This window comes from Pogona vitticeps, chromosome 5, assembly GCF_051106095.1.
Source record: "Pogona vitticeps strain Pit_001003342236 chromosome 5, PviZW2.1, whole genome shotgun sequence".
NCBI lineage: Eukaryota > Metazoa > Chordata > Lepidosauria > Squamata > Agamidae > Pogona > Pogona vitticeps.
In genome coordinates this window covers 98393304-98409482 of record NC_135787.1, presented here as the reverse complement: position 1 = coordinate 98409482, position 16179 = coordinate 98393304, and the positions used below count along the sequence as shown (strand labels likewise).

The 16179-nt window shown below is 42.7% G+C and overlaps 1 protein-coding gene across 1 annotated transcript in view; it reads left to right on the top strand.

The window, feature by feature from the left end:
- ANO2 (anoctamin 2) overlaps nucleotides 1-16179 on the top strand; it is a 227064-nt gene that overhangs the window by 22114 nt on the left and 188771 nt on the right. The window lies entirely within an intron of this gene.

Here is a 16179-nt window from a genome sequence, read left to right as displayed (position 1 = left end):
ACCACCTAACAAAAAAATGTGAAAGTGAAAAGTAGTACTTTCCTAAGGAGCAAGAGTAAGTGAAATACGTATTTTGCCTATATTGTATTTGGGTGTAGGCAGTTGTTGAAGCTGAGTGATCCTGAAGCTGAGGCTCCTGTACTTTGGCCATCTCATGAGAAGAGAAGAGTCCCTGGAAAAGACCTTGATGTTGAGAAAGTGTGAAGGCAGGAGGAGAAGGGGACGACAGAGGATGAGATGGTTGGACAGTGTCATCGAAGCTACCAACATGAATTTGACCCAACTCTGGGAGGCAGTGGAAGACAGGAGGGCCTGGTGTGCTTTGGTCCATGGGGTCACGAAGAGTTGGACACGACTTAATGACTAAACAACAACAACAAAGTTGTTGCTTAACTTGGAGTTCTGTGTGTTTTCCCTGAGATTGTCTGTATATGTGATGCTTTGCCTTTTTAGGGGTAAAATGGGGGTGTTGTGTGTGTATTTTGCTTAGTTGCTTTGATATGAGTGGGTGATGTAGACAGGTGTTGTGCATATCTGTGTTTCTCTGAGCATCATTGCTTTACCTTCTTTGAAATGAGTAAACTATTCCACATGAAGGGCAAATGTGTGATTTCTTTGACTCTACTTCTCATTTATATTCTGCTTTTTGGCCAGTTTATTTGAATTTGAGTCTCACCAGTCTTTGTTCTAGAAGACAGAAGCAGAAAACTGTTGTAGTGATTTTGATTTCAAATTCATTGTTTATGTTTTGAACTCTGATCCCACCTCTGTGTTGTACTTTGGCTCTTGGGCAAATTGCCTTTGGTTTAGCCTCACTGTTTTGCTTTCTGAGTGATTTGTGATTGGCCACATGATCCATGGCAGGTATTTTGGGAGTGGGCAGTCTGCCTGCCACTACTACCACCATGGTGGCAATTTTTATGATGATTCCTGTGATTTTGAAATATGTCCTGGCCTATAAAAGGTTTGAAGGAAGTGAGAGAGACTTGCCCTTATTGTCGAAGTTTCCACTTCAGAGTGCAACTACAATGGCAAGCTGAACTGGAGTGATTCTGTTGTATTAGTTTGATTCAGAGTTTCTTTTCTGACTGTATTCAGTCTTCTGGGGTGCCCTGGGACCGTGCTACTTGTCCATGCCTCCAGAGGCTGGCTCTTCTCCCAAGAGGCACAGTGGGGAATTGATCACCCAACCATACCTAAACTACTGAGCTATCCAACCAGCTTATGAAAGGGGCTGTAATGGAGACTGCAAAAGTTTATGCCAAGTGAAACATATCAGTCTTTAAGATGCAACAAGACTCTGTTGTTTTTCCTTGTTGCTATCCCTAGAGTCTTGTGGCTTTTGCAGAGGATTGTCTTCATCAGGAAGTTTAGTTTCTTAGACACAGTCTCCCCATAAGGGAGAGGCGGGTCTTTCAATGTTCATTTGCTCAAAATTCAGGCTTTGTGAGTTTTAGTAAATTCTTATAAAAAACAAAATGAAATGAAATTCTTACCCATCCTTGTTTTCCTATTGCTGGGTTTACTGATAATCTTTCTCCCATCTATGCCAGTTCTAAAAAGCTAAGCTGAAAGGGTTGCCAAGCATCAGATTTCAATTTTGAAACTTGGTAAGAATTAGAAAGACAAACTTGCTCACTTACAGAAACATGGCACATTATTACAGAACCTAATAAAGATGTGGTGATACAAAACTCATAACATCACATGTCACTTTGGGTATAAACATTTTGCAAATGCACACATCCAGGCATTACTTTGATACACAGTGTGGTGTAGTTCAGTGGTTCTCAACCTTTGTTACTCGGATGCTTTTGAACTGTAACTCCCAGAAACCCCAGTCAGGACAGCTGGTGGTGAAGGCTTCTGGGAGTTGCAGTCCAAAACTCCTGAGTAACCCAAGGTTAAGAACCAGTGGTGTAGTTGATAGAGTGATGGACTAGGACTCTGAAGAACAGGGTTCAAATCCTCACTTGGCCGTGGAAACTCACTGGAAGGATGGAACTGTAAAGACCATTTCCTTAAATATCTCACTTACCTTGAAACTGTTAGGGTCACTACAAGTTGGTTCTGGGCATTACTTCAGAATCTGGGCCTTAGGACATTACTTAGCAGGCATTGGATCAACCTTCTTCATGGATTCTTTGTCCATTAAACCTTCTGAATTGCCAGTGTGGCTGACTGTTAACAAGCTTATTTTAATCTGTAGATTTGCCATGTTAGCAGTCTGGGAATCTAGTATGCCTTCAGACCTGGCAGCACTGCCAGTGACGTACAAGCTATACTTGGCCCTTTCCTCTGAGAGAGAGCCAAAGAGAGAGCATGTCCTTAATGGAGGAAGATGCACTGTGGCAATCTGCCAGAACCAGGCAGATTGTTCAGTTGTCAATAGCCAGCATTTTCCCTGAACAGTCTCCTGATGGATGCCATTATCCTGAACTCATGCAGGGTGCTGTTGACCACAGACAGCTCTTGCCTTGCTGGTCAATGTGCAAGACCAAACCCTCTCCTTTTTGGTTGCCACTCCAGGTGCCCCACACTTTTCTCTTTGGTATCCCTCTCACTTGGTTCAAAGAATATCTAGTCTGGAGAAAGTATTCTTATTTTTAGGAAGTTGAAGGTAATACAATGGAGATACTAATTCCCATAGTGTGTCACACATTTTATTATAATCTTTGCAAACTTTCTGTTAGGCTTCAGAAGTTGCTCAGTATGTTTGACCAGGGATTCCCAGGGGGGAAATTAATATTCATCGGTGCACCATGGAAAATGATGCTTTTGTTATACCATCAGCAATCTCTGTTGAATGTTTCCAGCCTAGAGATTTGCCTGCCTTAAGGGATTCACATTTTGAGATCTATGGCCCCAATAGTGTACTTTAAGATTAGGTTTACATGGCATTGTAAATCCTGAGCATATGCACAGAAAATGTATCTCTGTCTCATTTGGCAATGATCTAGTTTGATCTGTCAAATGCTGAGTCACAATACCATGTCTGAAGCCTAGTTAATGGCATTAGAAAAAATCAGGACAAGGCCACATGGTCCTCAAAACAATGCAAATGCAGGAACAGGTGATACTTTATTGGCCCATTAAGAAAATAATAAAAAAAGTGAGCTTTCAATGCATGCTAAGGAAAGTGGATGCTAAGGAAAGCATCCACCAAGTAAAACTATTGATCTGGCTTTAATGTGGTGGAATTTGGCTGTTCCCAGTGGTTTAACTAAATTTTCAATCCCAACTCTGATGGAGGCTTGCCATGCTTCTCGTTACCCTGCTTGTTTTCCATAGCCAAATAGAAACTTGTTGAGTTTCAAGAAAGGGGGAAATGAAGCTGGGGGGTCAAAGTGCTGGCCAACTTTTGTTTAGAGAAATGGGTGATAGATTCCAAACCACTGGCTGAAGAGGGGATTGAAGACACACTCTACAAGCATTTCGCACAATGCAGACTACAGCTGACTCCATCTGAGAAGCTACACCTGGCCCCCAACAGTGGCCATGAAACTTTGGAACGCTAGTATTAAAAGTATAATTTTGGAGCTACACACGAGAACTTGGTGCACAGCCTGAGGAAGATGAATTATCATTGAAATCTCACTTTATTTTTTGTTTTGTTTTGTTTCAGTGTCCAAGTGCGTGTTCTTTCTCTTACCTGGATCTTTCTTTCTTATTACTTAATGAGTGCTGGTTACACATGAGCGTCTAACAGCAATATGTTGTTGTTCTCATGATATCCCTGGATGGGACAGCACTGAGTGTTTTATAAAGGAAAAGCAGTGGGGTCTTGACTTGAGAACTTAATCCATATTGGAAGGCGGTTCTCAAGTCAAAAAGTCTGTAGGTCAAGTCTCCATTGACCTACAGTGCATTGAAAACCGATTAATCCCGTAACAGGCTGTTTTTGTTCCATTTTGGTTTTTTTTCTGGTCTGTAAGTCAATTCTCAGGCTGCAAGTCAAACCTAAATTTTGCGGCCAGAGAAGTCTGTAACTCAAAAAGTCTGTAAGTCAAGCCGTCTGTAAGTCAAGGGTCCACTGTATATAAGATATATATCACAGTCTATTGAAAGAGAGAAAGCAAGGGTTATGTATAGAGGCATTTTTCCTTCAAAAGCTCTGGAAATGTCGAATACCAGGCAGCTGTGATTCCAGTCTGCATTTTCAGTGGCCACTTGCCTACTGGCCTCTTGGCAGTCTACTGCTATGGGGCAGATAGGAGCCCCATTGACACAGTAAATAGGATAGATGTGCAAGTGGGTGAAGAAAAAGACACATGTAAGAACAATGTAGAAAAAGCTTTAGTGGACCAGTCAGCTTTGTCACCATCATCACTTTTAAGGAAAAATGACAACAGAATCCATACCGTTAACAGAAAAGGAGTTTGGGTCTTATCTTTAGGAATCTTTCTTTTTTAAAAAAATTAATAAATGTGTGTCTTCTCCCTATATATCTGCTGACGCTAGCAGCAGTGCAGCTGATCAATTATATTTAATGATCCCTGGCCTACATATGTAGGTAGTTTGAGCTGAAAGGGAACTTAATCTGTGATCTCTTTAACCCTGCAGGGTAAGTACGTCAGTCCTCATTAACCTCACAGAACCTGCCTTAGTATATTGTGTGTCTCTTGGTTTGATTCACTATTTTTGGAGCTATACTTCAGTTTATTCTTTAATTATATTCATAGGCTAAATATATCTCAATGCCAGAAAAGTTCACCTTCACATATGCAGATATAAAAGCATAACATGCAGCCCTATATATTTAAATGTACTCATTACCTCTTACCTCAGTGCAATTCGTATAAAATCATTAACTTAGTAAGGTCCGAAAAGTAAATGTCATTTGTCTAAGATCTGCAGTTACTTTGTTCACATTTAATCCAGACAAGACAGAGGTGCTTCTGGTCAATCAAAAGACAGATCAGGGAATAGGGATGCAGCCTGTACTAGATGGGGTTACACTCTCCCTGACAACACATGTGTGCAGCTTGGCGATACTCCTGGATTCATCTCTGAGCCTCGACGCCCAGGTTTTCATAGTAGCTAGGAGTGCTTTTGCATGATTAAAACTAGTACACCAACTACATCAATTTCTGGAGAGATCTGATCTGGCCACTGTTATACATACCCTAGTTACATCCTGGCTGGATTACTATAACTCACTCTGTGTGGGGCTGCCAATGGAAAGCATTAGGAAACTTCAGCAGGTCAAAATTGCAGCAGCCGGATTGGTGACTGGAGCTGGCTACACGGATTGCATAACTCCCTTGTTACAAAAAGCTCCCCTGGTTGACAATTAGTTTCCGGGAGCAATTCAGAGTGCTGGTTTTAACTGATAAAGCCCTCAATGGCCTGGGTCCAAGCTCTCTCAAAGTCCATGCCTCCCACTATGAGCCAGCTCAGGTATTAAGATCATCAGGTGCATCTGATGGGGACACAGGAGAGAGCCTTCTTTGTTGTTGCTCCCAGGCTTTGGAACTCCCTCCCACAGGAGGCCAGCCTAGCCTAATCTGTGCTGTCCTTTTGGAAGTAGGCAAAGACCTTTGTCTTCAGGCAAGCTTTCCTTCAGTGACTGCCTACATGAGCGACTGGGCACATGGCTGGCTACATGAGTAAGCATTAGACGGATGGGAATGAATTACTGCTCTGACTATATCTTTAGTATTACGTGTTTACTATCTCTCAGAGTGGTATTTGTTTTTTCTTTTTTAGTATTTGCATACATTGTTTTAGCTTTAATATTGTCTTTTAATGATGTAAACTGCCTCTTTATACTCGATGTAAGCTGCCTCTTTATACACATTGTTCTTAGCTTTAAATATTGTAATATAATGTTGTAAACCACTATTGGATACTCAGTTTTCAGCTTTAAATATTGTCTTTCAAGGATGGAAGCCACCTTGGGGTATTTTTAAAAGAGAAAGGTGAAGTAAAACTATTTTAAATAAACAAAAATAAAAAAAATTCTTGTATTTATATCCCACCTTTCCTCCAGTGAGCTCAAAGTAGTGGGCATGGCCTGCTTCCTCCCTATTTTATCATCGCAACCATCGTGTAAGGAAGGTCAGGCTGAGAGATTGTGATAAAATATGAGATATTTGTATTCATCTTCTGGGGAGACAAATATGAGTATTGTCACCACAGGTGCCTGGACTAATTGGACCCTTCCCCACAGAATTGGCTGGTCTGCTTACTGCTCACTGTGCAGTGTACACAGGCGTTGTCATTCATGATACACCAGTCACAGAAATAGCCTGGTTGGTACTTACTTGTTTCACTCAGCAGCTGAGCGGGGAGACTCATCATCCTACCCCCTTGCCAGAGTGGTCGGCTGTGAAGGGAGGCAGAGAAGAGCCAACCAGGCTACTTCCATGATTGGTGCATCGCAAACAATGACATCTGCACATACTGTACAGTGAGCAGTAAGTGGACTGGTGAGAGGGTCTGGGGAGAGGGTCTAAATGGCTCAGGTACCTGTAATGCTGATATTCATATTTGTCTTTCCTGGGAGACTAATACAAACATCCCATGTCTAATTGTGATCCCCCAGAGCACTGAATGGTTGAGCAGAGGCTATGGAAGTTCATGGCTTACTTCTTATTGAGGTGATAATCCATAGAGGGCTGTACAACTGCAGCTTGTAGATGGCTTGCATGATTGAATCCATCACCATAGTTAGTGCAGAAAGTAGCATCAAACATCCTGTAGATCAAATTAACTTCTGGATTCAGCCCTGGAAAGTTTGAATAGTTATCAGGGGACAGTACCCACATTGGAAAGAAATCAAGTCCACATTTCTTATAAGCAAATAAGAATTGAGGTATTTATTAGAGAAATAATTCTAGCTAAAGTGGTTATACAGGGAGCACACACATAACAGTCTGAAGGGCTAGAATTGAAACATAATTTACTAGCTTGTTGATTAATTGACTGGTAGGTTGGTTACAGTAGAAAAGGCCACTAATATAGAAATTGTCAGCTAAATTTCATCTGCTTTAAAAGCAATTTTAGAGCTTTTCAGTTATTATCACTTTATTGAACAATTATCACTGTATGTACTTTAAGCTTGTCTTAGAATTCTCAAATAGCCATTGTTTACTGACTTTTCAAATCCTTATGCTGGATAAGCACCAGAATATCCTTTTCTTCTTCTTTCATCCGGCAAGTCAAATTCTGGAAGGCAAGTGTCCACGTCTGAGAAGTCAGTAAACATCATTACTGAATTAGTGCAGTTTCTACTCTTGCTCCCCTCCTCTATTGTACTGTAATTCTGTCTCTTTAGGTTCTTCTCTAATTCTATCTCTTTTGTATGTCCACAGAGTCCTATATTAATGGGAAAAGGACATTGGTAACTCTGATGTGTCATCCATGAGGCTTGTTGAGACCATACATGAGTCAAATTAAAAGCAAACCAGCACAATCATGTGGTGGAACTTGATTGCCAATTAAATGCTTAACTTTGATCACCCATATGATGGAAAGGCCTTGAGGATTCATATTTTTCTAAGTCTCCAAGGAAAAGGACTTTTGTAGATGTGAGCACACACACATATGTGTATGTCTTGATGTGTAGAGAAAAGCAGCCATTCTGCTATCATTTCATCTGGCTTAAAAGGAAACCAGATTTCTCAAGTGTGGATTTATAGACTTACAATGCTTAACTTTTAAGTACTGACTTTAGAAGAATAGGTATTTTTGGTGCTGCTGGCAGTCCAGTCACAACAAAACGGTAGCAGAATAAAAGGGTCTCTCTGTGTGCATCAAATAGCAATGTTCTTATTATAGCATTAATCATTAGATCTGTGTTCAAAGCTTAACAAATGTTAAAAATCAGTTTGTTCTGTCTAGTTCATTACATTCTCAAACATTATTTAACATGTTTAACTATGTTTGGGCAAGAGTATTCATAGTATTTTAATTTGTTACATTTTGAGAATATTTTGTTTTCTTCAGGCTTTTTTTCATAACATTTTTATAATTTATTTTTTTTTTAATTTAAAAGGAGCATCTGTTACATAACAGCACTGATGTTACCTGTCTGTCATGGGTTTGGAGGGAAAGTTCCATCCTATGGGGAGTGGAAGGCGGGACATCAGGAGGAGGGGCTGTACTGTATAAATATGTGATGCCTGTGTGGTGAAGAGGAGATGCTGAGACAGACTGTGAGACACTGGGTTGGGACGAAGCAGCAGCTGGGGAAGAAGAAGCTGTTGTGGGAGTCTGGGTGTCTGACAGGGTACTACTGTGTGTCAGAGTACCAGCCTGAAAGGTTCAGGGGTCTGTTGGTTAGCCAGAACTGATGGGTTCAGGGTCTGTGCTTTAAGTTAAAGGTTCTAGGTGAACCAAACTGTATGCTTGTGTGTGTGAGAATAAGCCACGTTACTTTATTTTATTCACCTGATTGTTTTATTTACCCTGTTTGTATTTAAAATAAACCTTATTCTTTTATTGTTTAAAAATCCATCCCTGGTCTGTGTGACTTATTATAGGGAATGGTTGGTGGCAGCTTAGTAACTGTGTGATAGATCCCAGTAGGTCTGGGTTTGTCACATTGATTGGTGTCCAGCGTGTGGGATACGACTGGTCCAGTTGTCCAGCGGTCCAGCAAAGCCTTGGCAAGTGTGCCCAGAGCAAGGGGGGTCTAGTCAGGGACAGTCTGAGGCGCGTAGGTAATCTTCTAGGTGTACCTCACGGGGAGGTGCACTAGTAGAAGAACGTGCCAACTGGGGAGACTTAGATTTAGGTGCTCTGAGGCAGCCTAGTTTTGGCGGGAAAAGCTGAGGCAAATCTGCGTAGCAACAGTGAGCTAGCTTGCCAGCTGAGAGGCCCAGCAGAGGGGGGTAGGCTCTGACTCGATACTGTTGCAACTTTAGTGCTGAAGAACAGCAGCAATCTCTAGGGAGAGCTGGTTCTGAGGTAAAAGGAAAAAAGTGGTCGTTTTATTTTGAGGCTTGACTTTTTAAAGCAGCCTGTTCTGAGGGGGGGTATGCCCTTGACTCGAAGCCAAGTAGCAGACATGAGTGAGGTGAAAGACCCCCAGATTGACCAAGGTTCTGAGGATGAATTTGGCTCAGTGCAAGGTGACAGCACAGGAGAGCAGGACCCAGAACTCAGAAAAATACTCCTAGCCCAACAGCATGAACTGAGGGTGAGGGAAATGGAGGAAAGATTAGAGAGAGAAAGAAGAGAGGAAAGGGAGAAACAAAGGCAATTTGAATTAGAGAGAGAGAGAGAGAGAATGGAGAGGGAAGAAAGAATGGAGAGAGAGAAAATTGCTCTGGAAAAAGAAAGGATGGCGTATGAGTTAAGAAAACTGGAAATGATGAACCAGAACAATAATAATAATAGGGATTCTGAGGGAGGCCAATTGTCTAAGGCTGACCTGAAGAAATTCCCTGTGTACCACAAGGGAGATTGTCCTGAGGTGTTCTTTTCCTTAGTGGAAAGAGCGTTTGTGGACTTCTCAGTGAGGGAAACTGAGAAGATGACCATCATGCGATCTTTAATCAGTGGTAGCCTGGCTGAGGTTTATGCCGAGATGCCTGAGGGACTGATGAAAGATTTTGCAGAGTTTAAAAAACTGGTGTTTGCAAGACATGGGATAAATGCAGAGCAGCTGAGACAAAGATTCAGGTCCCTCACAAAAAAACCAGAACAGACTTTTACCCAAGTGGGGGCCCAATTGGTGAGGCTGCTTGAGAAATGGCTATCGCAGGAGGGAACAGAGACCTATGAGCAGCTTAAAGACTTGATAGCCCTGGAACAGTTCTATTCAGTCCTGCAGGGGGAATTGAAATTCCAGGTGAGGGAAAGGAAACCGAAATCTGTGGCAGCAGCCGCAGAGATCGCAGATTTTATTTCCCAAATAAGAAAGCCCTTGGGTGAGGGGAAATCTGTAGGTAAACCCAAAGAAACCTACAGCAAGTACTCTCAGGGACCAGGGAAAAGCCAGCAAGGGGGAGGGGCCCATGGTGAAGGGAAGCCCTCAGACATGAAACCAAGACCTCAGATTTTGGAGGGAAAACCAAAACAAGATGAGAGAGAATCAAAATACGCCAGAAAATGTTATTTCTGTCAGGGAAAGGGTCATCTAATCTCAGAGTGTCAGAAATTAAAGCAGCTAAAAGGAATGGTGCCTCAGAATGCTAGTGGGACCAAGCCAAAAGCTGTGTTCTGTGTCCAGAAGGAGCAAAGCTCATTGTCACAGAGGGAGCCTGTTGCCATGACTACTCAGTCTGGAACAGCTACCTCTGCTGATCAGGCTGAGGAAAATGGTCCTCTTATGGAGGTGAAGCGCTGCTTGCTGATAAAAACAGATTCTCAGTTGTTTGAGACAGCAGGGGTGGACGTAGGAATACTTGACCGTCAGTATAGGGGGCTGCGGGACACTTGTTCCCAGGTAACCCTGTGCCATCCAGATATCATCCCTAGGGAGTTTATAATCCCAAATGAGAGCATGAAGGTGGCAGGGATTGAGGGGCAGATAATCTCTCTGCCAGTAGCAGAGGTACCTGTCAACTTTCAAGGCTGGAGGGGAGATTGGCGGCTAGCGATTTCATCGACTCTGCCCGCAGCCGTGCTCGTGGGAAATGACCTGGCTGAACATGTGAAAAGGGTGCTAGTGATTACACGCTCACAAGCCACCACGGGGACAGTTCAGGGGGGTAATGATGAGCCAGAGGCGGAAGCAGAGGGGAGTTCAGAAGCTGTGGTGGAAACCTTAACCACAGACAGCAGATTTGGACAGGAGCAAAAGGCAGACGCCACTCTCCAAAAGTGTTTTGAACAGGTGACTGACGTCCAGCTAACACCTGAAACCCCAGTGAGATTTCTGGAGAAAAAGGGGATTTTATATAGAGAAACCCTGAGGAATATCTCAAAAGGGGGAGATGGGATCAGAAGTCAGCTGGTGGTACCTGAAAAGTATCGCCCCATGATCTTACAAAGGGGTCACTCTGACATGTTTGCTGCACACTTAGGGGTGAAAGAGCCCCTTGATTTGATCAAACAAATTTGGGAGCAGATCACCCAGGATGACCCACAAGACGTTGTGACTTACATAGACACCTTGATGAATGACCTAAGGAGAAATCTAGAGCTGGCAGCAGAAAACCTGCAAGCTCAGAAGGTCAGACAGAAAACATGGTATGACCACAAAGCTAGAGAGAGGCACTTTGACCCAGGGGAGGAAGTGCTTTGGCTTAGGCCCTGCAGAGAGAATAAACTGCAGCTCAAATGGGCAGGACCATATAGGGTCATTTCCAAGATGTCAGACCTGAACTACCTAATAGAGCAGGAGGAGAACCAAGCAAGGAGGGTGGTTCATGTGAATGCCCTAAAACCCTACTACAGAGGGGAACAGAGGGTTTTATTCGCGATAAAAGCAGCTGAGAGTGAGGAAGCGGAATTACCCTTCTGGGAGGGTAGAGGGGAAGTAAAATACAACCCAGAGGAGGTAAAGATCAGTCCTGCACTCACCCAAGACCAGCAGCAAGAACTAAAAATGCTGCTTAATAAATATCAACAGGTGTTTTCCAACAAGCCGGGGATAGTGAAGGGAGTGATGCATCGGATCCACACAGGGGATGCACCCCCGCAGGCAGTATCCCCATACCGAGTAACGGGACCCTATAGGGACAAGGTGCGGAAGGAGCTGGACGAGATGCTTAGGGAGAACATAATCGTCCCCTCTTCTAGTCCTTGGTCCTCTCCGATAGTCCTTGTGGACAAGCCTGATGGGAGCATTAGGTTTTGTGTTGATTACAGGAAATTAAACCGTGTAACCACTCCTGATGCCTACCCAATGCCCAGGCTAGACAACCTGATTGAAACCATAGGGGGTTGTCGGTTCATCTCATCATTGGACCTGGTAAAGGGATATTGGCAATTAAGAATTGATCCCAGGGATCAAGAAAAGACTGCCTTTTGCAGCCCTTTTGGTCTCTATGAGTTTCGAGTCCTGAGCTTTGGTCTCAGAAATGCACCAGCCACATTCCAAAGGCTGATGGACCAGACCTTGGCAGGGCTCAGTGACTTTACAGTGGCCTACATTGATGACATAGGGATCTTCAGTAATACCTGGGAAGATCACCTGATACACCTGGAGTTAGTGCTGCAGAGGTTAAGTGCAGCAGGGCTAACAGTAAAGGCCAGCAAGTGTCAGCTGGGTAGCCCAGAAATAAAATACTTAGGTCACATGGTAGGGGGAGGAATGATAAAACCCCTGGAGGCCAAAATAGAAGCTGTTCGAGATTGGCCTAGACCCACCACCAAGAGAAAAGTCAAATCATTTCTTGGGTTGGTGGGCTACTACAGAAAGTTCATCCCGAGGTTTAGCGAGATTGCGGCTCCGCTGACCGATCTGACGAGGAAGAAGGCTGATGACCGCATCCCGTGGACCAGCGACTGTGAGGCGGCGTTCCAGAGGTTGAAGGAGGCGTTAATCAACTATCCTGTGCTGCGGGCTCCAGACTTCGACCGGGAGTTCATCATCTACACCGATGCGTCTAACAGCGGAGTAGGAGCAGTTCTGTGCCAGGAGGATGAGAATGGTGACCAGCATCCAGTGTCCTACCTGAGTAGGAAACTTCAAAAAGGTGAGAGACATTTGGCAACCGTGGAGAAGGAGTGTTTGGCCATAGTCTACGCGATCCAGAAGGCCAAGCCTTACATCTGGGGAAGACATTTTATTCTGTGTACTGACCATTCACCATTGCAATGGTTAAAGACAATGAAAACCCACAATAGCAAACTTATGAGGTGGGCTTTGAACTTACAGGACTATGACTTTGAAGTGAAGGTGGTCAGAGGGTCAGTGAACTGTGTTGCTGACGCCTTATCAAGAAGACCTGAAGACTGAAGACGGCGAAAGAACATGGACTATATGTATATAATGAAAACAAAAAGTTAAAATGTACCTGGTTTTAAATTGGTTTGTATTAATAAAGGTAAAATTGATGTAATGCATATGGTAAATGTTTGAAATGCCTATTTGCTATGTTTAACTTGGAGTGTAAGTATATGTAAGTATTATAGGGTATGTATAACTGTTGTTGTATGTTTTATACAGGTTGTTTTTTTGGTGAAAAGCACCTTAGCTTTCCCCCTACAAAACAACTTTTAAAGAGGGGAGGTGTTACATAACAGCACTGATGTTACCTGTCTGTCATGGGTTTGGAGGGAAAGTTCCATCCTATGGGGAGTGGAAGGCGGGACATCAGGAGGAGGGGCTGTACTGTATAAATATGTGATGCCTGTGTGGTGAAGAGGAGATGCTGAGACAGACTGTGAGACACTGGGTTGGGACGAAGCAGCAGCTGGGGAAGAAGAAGCTGTTGTGGGAGTCTGGGTGTCTGACAGGGTACTACTGTGTGTCAGAGTACCAGCCTGAAAGGTTCAGGGGTCTGTTGGTTAGCCAGAACTGATGGGTTCAGGGTCTGTGCTTTAAGTTAAAGGTTCTAGGTGAACCAAACTGTATGCTTGTGTGTGTGAGAATAAGCCACGTTACTTTATTTTATTCACCTGATTGTTTTATTTACCCTGTTTGTATTTAAAATAAACCTTATTCTTTTATTGTTTAAAAATCCATCCCTGGTCTGTGTGACTTATTATAGGGAATGGTTGGTGGCAGCTTAGTAACTGTGTGATAGATCCCAGTAGGTCTGGGTTTGTCACAGCATCTTACTTTGCTAGCTTCCTAAATAAATTAAAAAAATACCAAATCCATTTCAGATGTAACCTTAATACATAAGCATTAAAATTAATCTCTCTAAGTTCTGTCTATGCCTGTAAATATCATCATATTGTTCACTATATTCTTTCCTCCACATCAGGGATGATCTGTCTTCAGATTTATGTAGGCTGATATATTTTGTCAGAATTCCCACAGTTATGTATACTTCAAATGTGCAAAGAAAAAAAACAAGAAAAAACCCCAAACAAACAAAACCCATTAACAGAATAATTGATCTTTTCTTTTTTTTTTTTTTTTTGCAAATGTGCTCTTATTAAATGCCTTAAGAAATATATTTTGTGGATCAGATTAAGATCCACCTAATCTATTTTATTTTTTAAAAAATCCCACCAAGCACAACTTGCTAAGTGAATGGGCAACTCACATGGGCTCCACCAGTGGATTACAGTCCATCTGCTCTCCATAAACCACCAGTAGTTACCTCCAACTTCAACTGCTCCTTAATAACTAGAAATTGATGCATTACTGTATTCAATTATTACAGTGTATGGCAAGAACATATCGGGGAAGCCATTTGAGATGCATCTTGGCAGTTCATCAAGAAAGATTATTTTACAGCCTTTTGTGAATGAGACACATATCAAAAGAGACAGCTTTTAGCAGATGAATAAGCTGATTTTTAAAAAAAGTTGTTTTGCTTATTTTTCCAAAGACAAATAACTTACCTCTTAGGACTCAGTTTTTAAGGATTTTGGGACAAGAAAGATAATAGCAAAAAAAAAAAAGGAACACACAACCAAAAACCCCTCATGATGGTATAAATGCTTGTTGTTGTTTAGTCATTTAGTCATGTCTAACTCTTTGTGAGCTCATGGACCAGAGCACGCCAGGCCCTCCTGTCTTCCACTGCCTCCCGGAGTTGGGTCAAATTCATGTTGGTTGCTTCGATGACACTGTCCAACCATCTCGTCCTCTGTCATCCCCTTCTCCTCTTGCCTTCACACTTTCCTAACATCAGGGACTTTTCCAGGGAGTCTCCTCTTCTCATGAGATGGCCAAAGTATTGGAGCCTCAGCTTCAGGATCTGTCCTTCCAGTGAGCACTCAGGGTTGATTTTCTTCAAAATGAATAGGTTTGTTCTCCTTGCAGTCCAGAGTCTCCTCCAGTACCACACAGTTCAAAAACATCAATTCTTTGGCAGTCAGCTTTCTTTATGGTCCAGCTCTCACTTCCATACATCACGACAGGAAAAACCATAGCTTTGACTATGCGGACTTTTGTTCAGAAGGCGATGTCTCTGCTTTTTAAGATGCTGTCTAGATTTGTCATTGCTTTCCTCCCAAGAAGCAGGTGTCTTTTAATTTCGTGGCTGCTGTCACCATCTGCAGTGATAATTGAGCCCAAGAAATTAAAATTTGTCACTGCTTCCATATCTTCCCCTTCTATTTGCCAGGAGGTGATGGGACCAGTGGCCATGATCTTAGCTTTTTTGATATTGAGCTTCAGACCATTTTTTGCACTCTCCTCTTTCACCCTCAATAAGAGGTTCTTTAATTCCTCCTCACTTTCTGCCATCAGAGTGGTATCATTTGCATATCTGAGGTTGTTGATATTTCTTCCGGCAATCTTAATTCTGGCTCGGGATTCCTCCAGTCTGGCCTTTCGCATGATGTATTCTGCATATAAGTTAAATAACCTGGGGGACAATATACAGCCTTGTCGTACTCCTTTCCCAATTTTAAACTAATCAGTTCTTCCATATCCAGTTCTAACTGTTGCTTCCTGTCCCATGTATAGGTTTCTCAAATAGATAGATAAGGTGGTCAGACACTCCCATTTCTTTAAGGACTTGCCATTGTTTGCTGTGGTCCACACAGTCAAAGGCTTTTGCATAGTCAATGAAGCAGAAGTAGAGGTTTTTCTGGAACTTTCTGGCTTTCTCCATAATTCAGCACATGTTAGCCATTTGGTCTCTAGTTCCCCTGCCCCTTCAAAATCCAGCTTGTACTTCTGAGAGTTCTCGGTCCACATACTGCTGAAGCCTACCTTGGAGGATTTTGAGCATAACCTTGCTAGCGTGTGAAATGAGTGCAATTGTACGGTAGTTGGAGCATTCTTTGGCAATGCTCTTCTTTGGGATTGGGATGTAGACTTATCTTTTCCAGTCCTCTGGCCACTGTTGAGTTTTCCAAACTTGCTGGCATATTGAATGTAGCACCTTAACAGCATAATCTTTTAAGATTTTAAATACAGTAGTTCAACTGGAATGCCATCACCTCCACTGGCCTTGTTAGCCCAGCTTTCTAAGGCCCACTTGACTTCACTCTCCAGGATGTCTGGCTCAAGGTCAGCAGCCATATTATCTGGGTTGTCCCGGATATCGAAATCTTTCTGATATAATTCCTCTGTGTATTCTTGCCACCTCTTCTTGATGTTGTCTGCTTCTGTTAGGTCCCTCCCATTTTTGTCCTTTATCATGTCCATTTTTG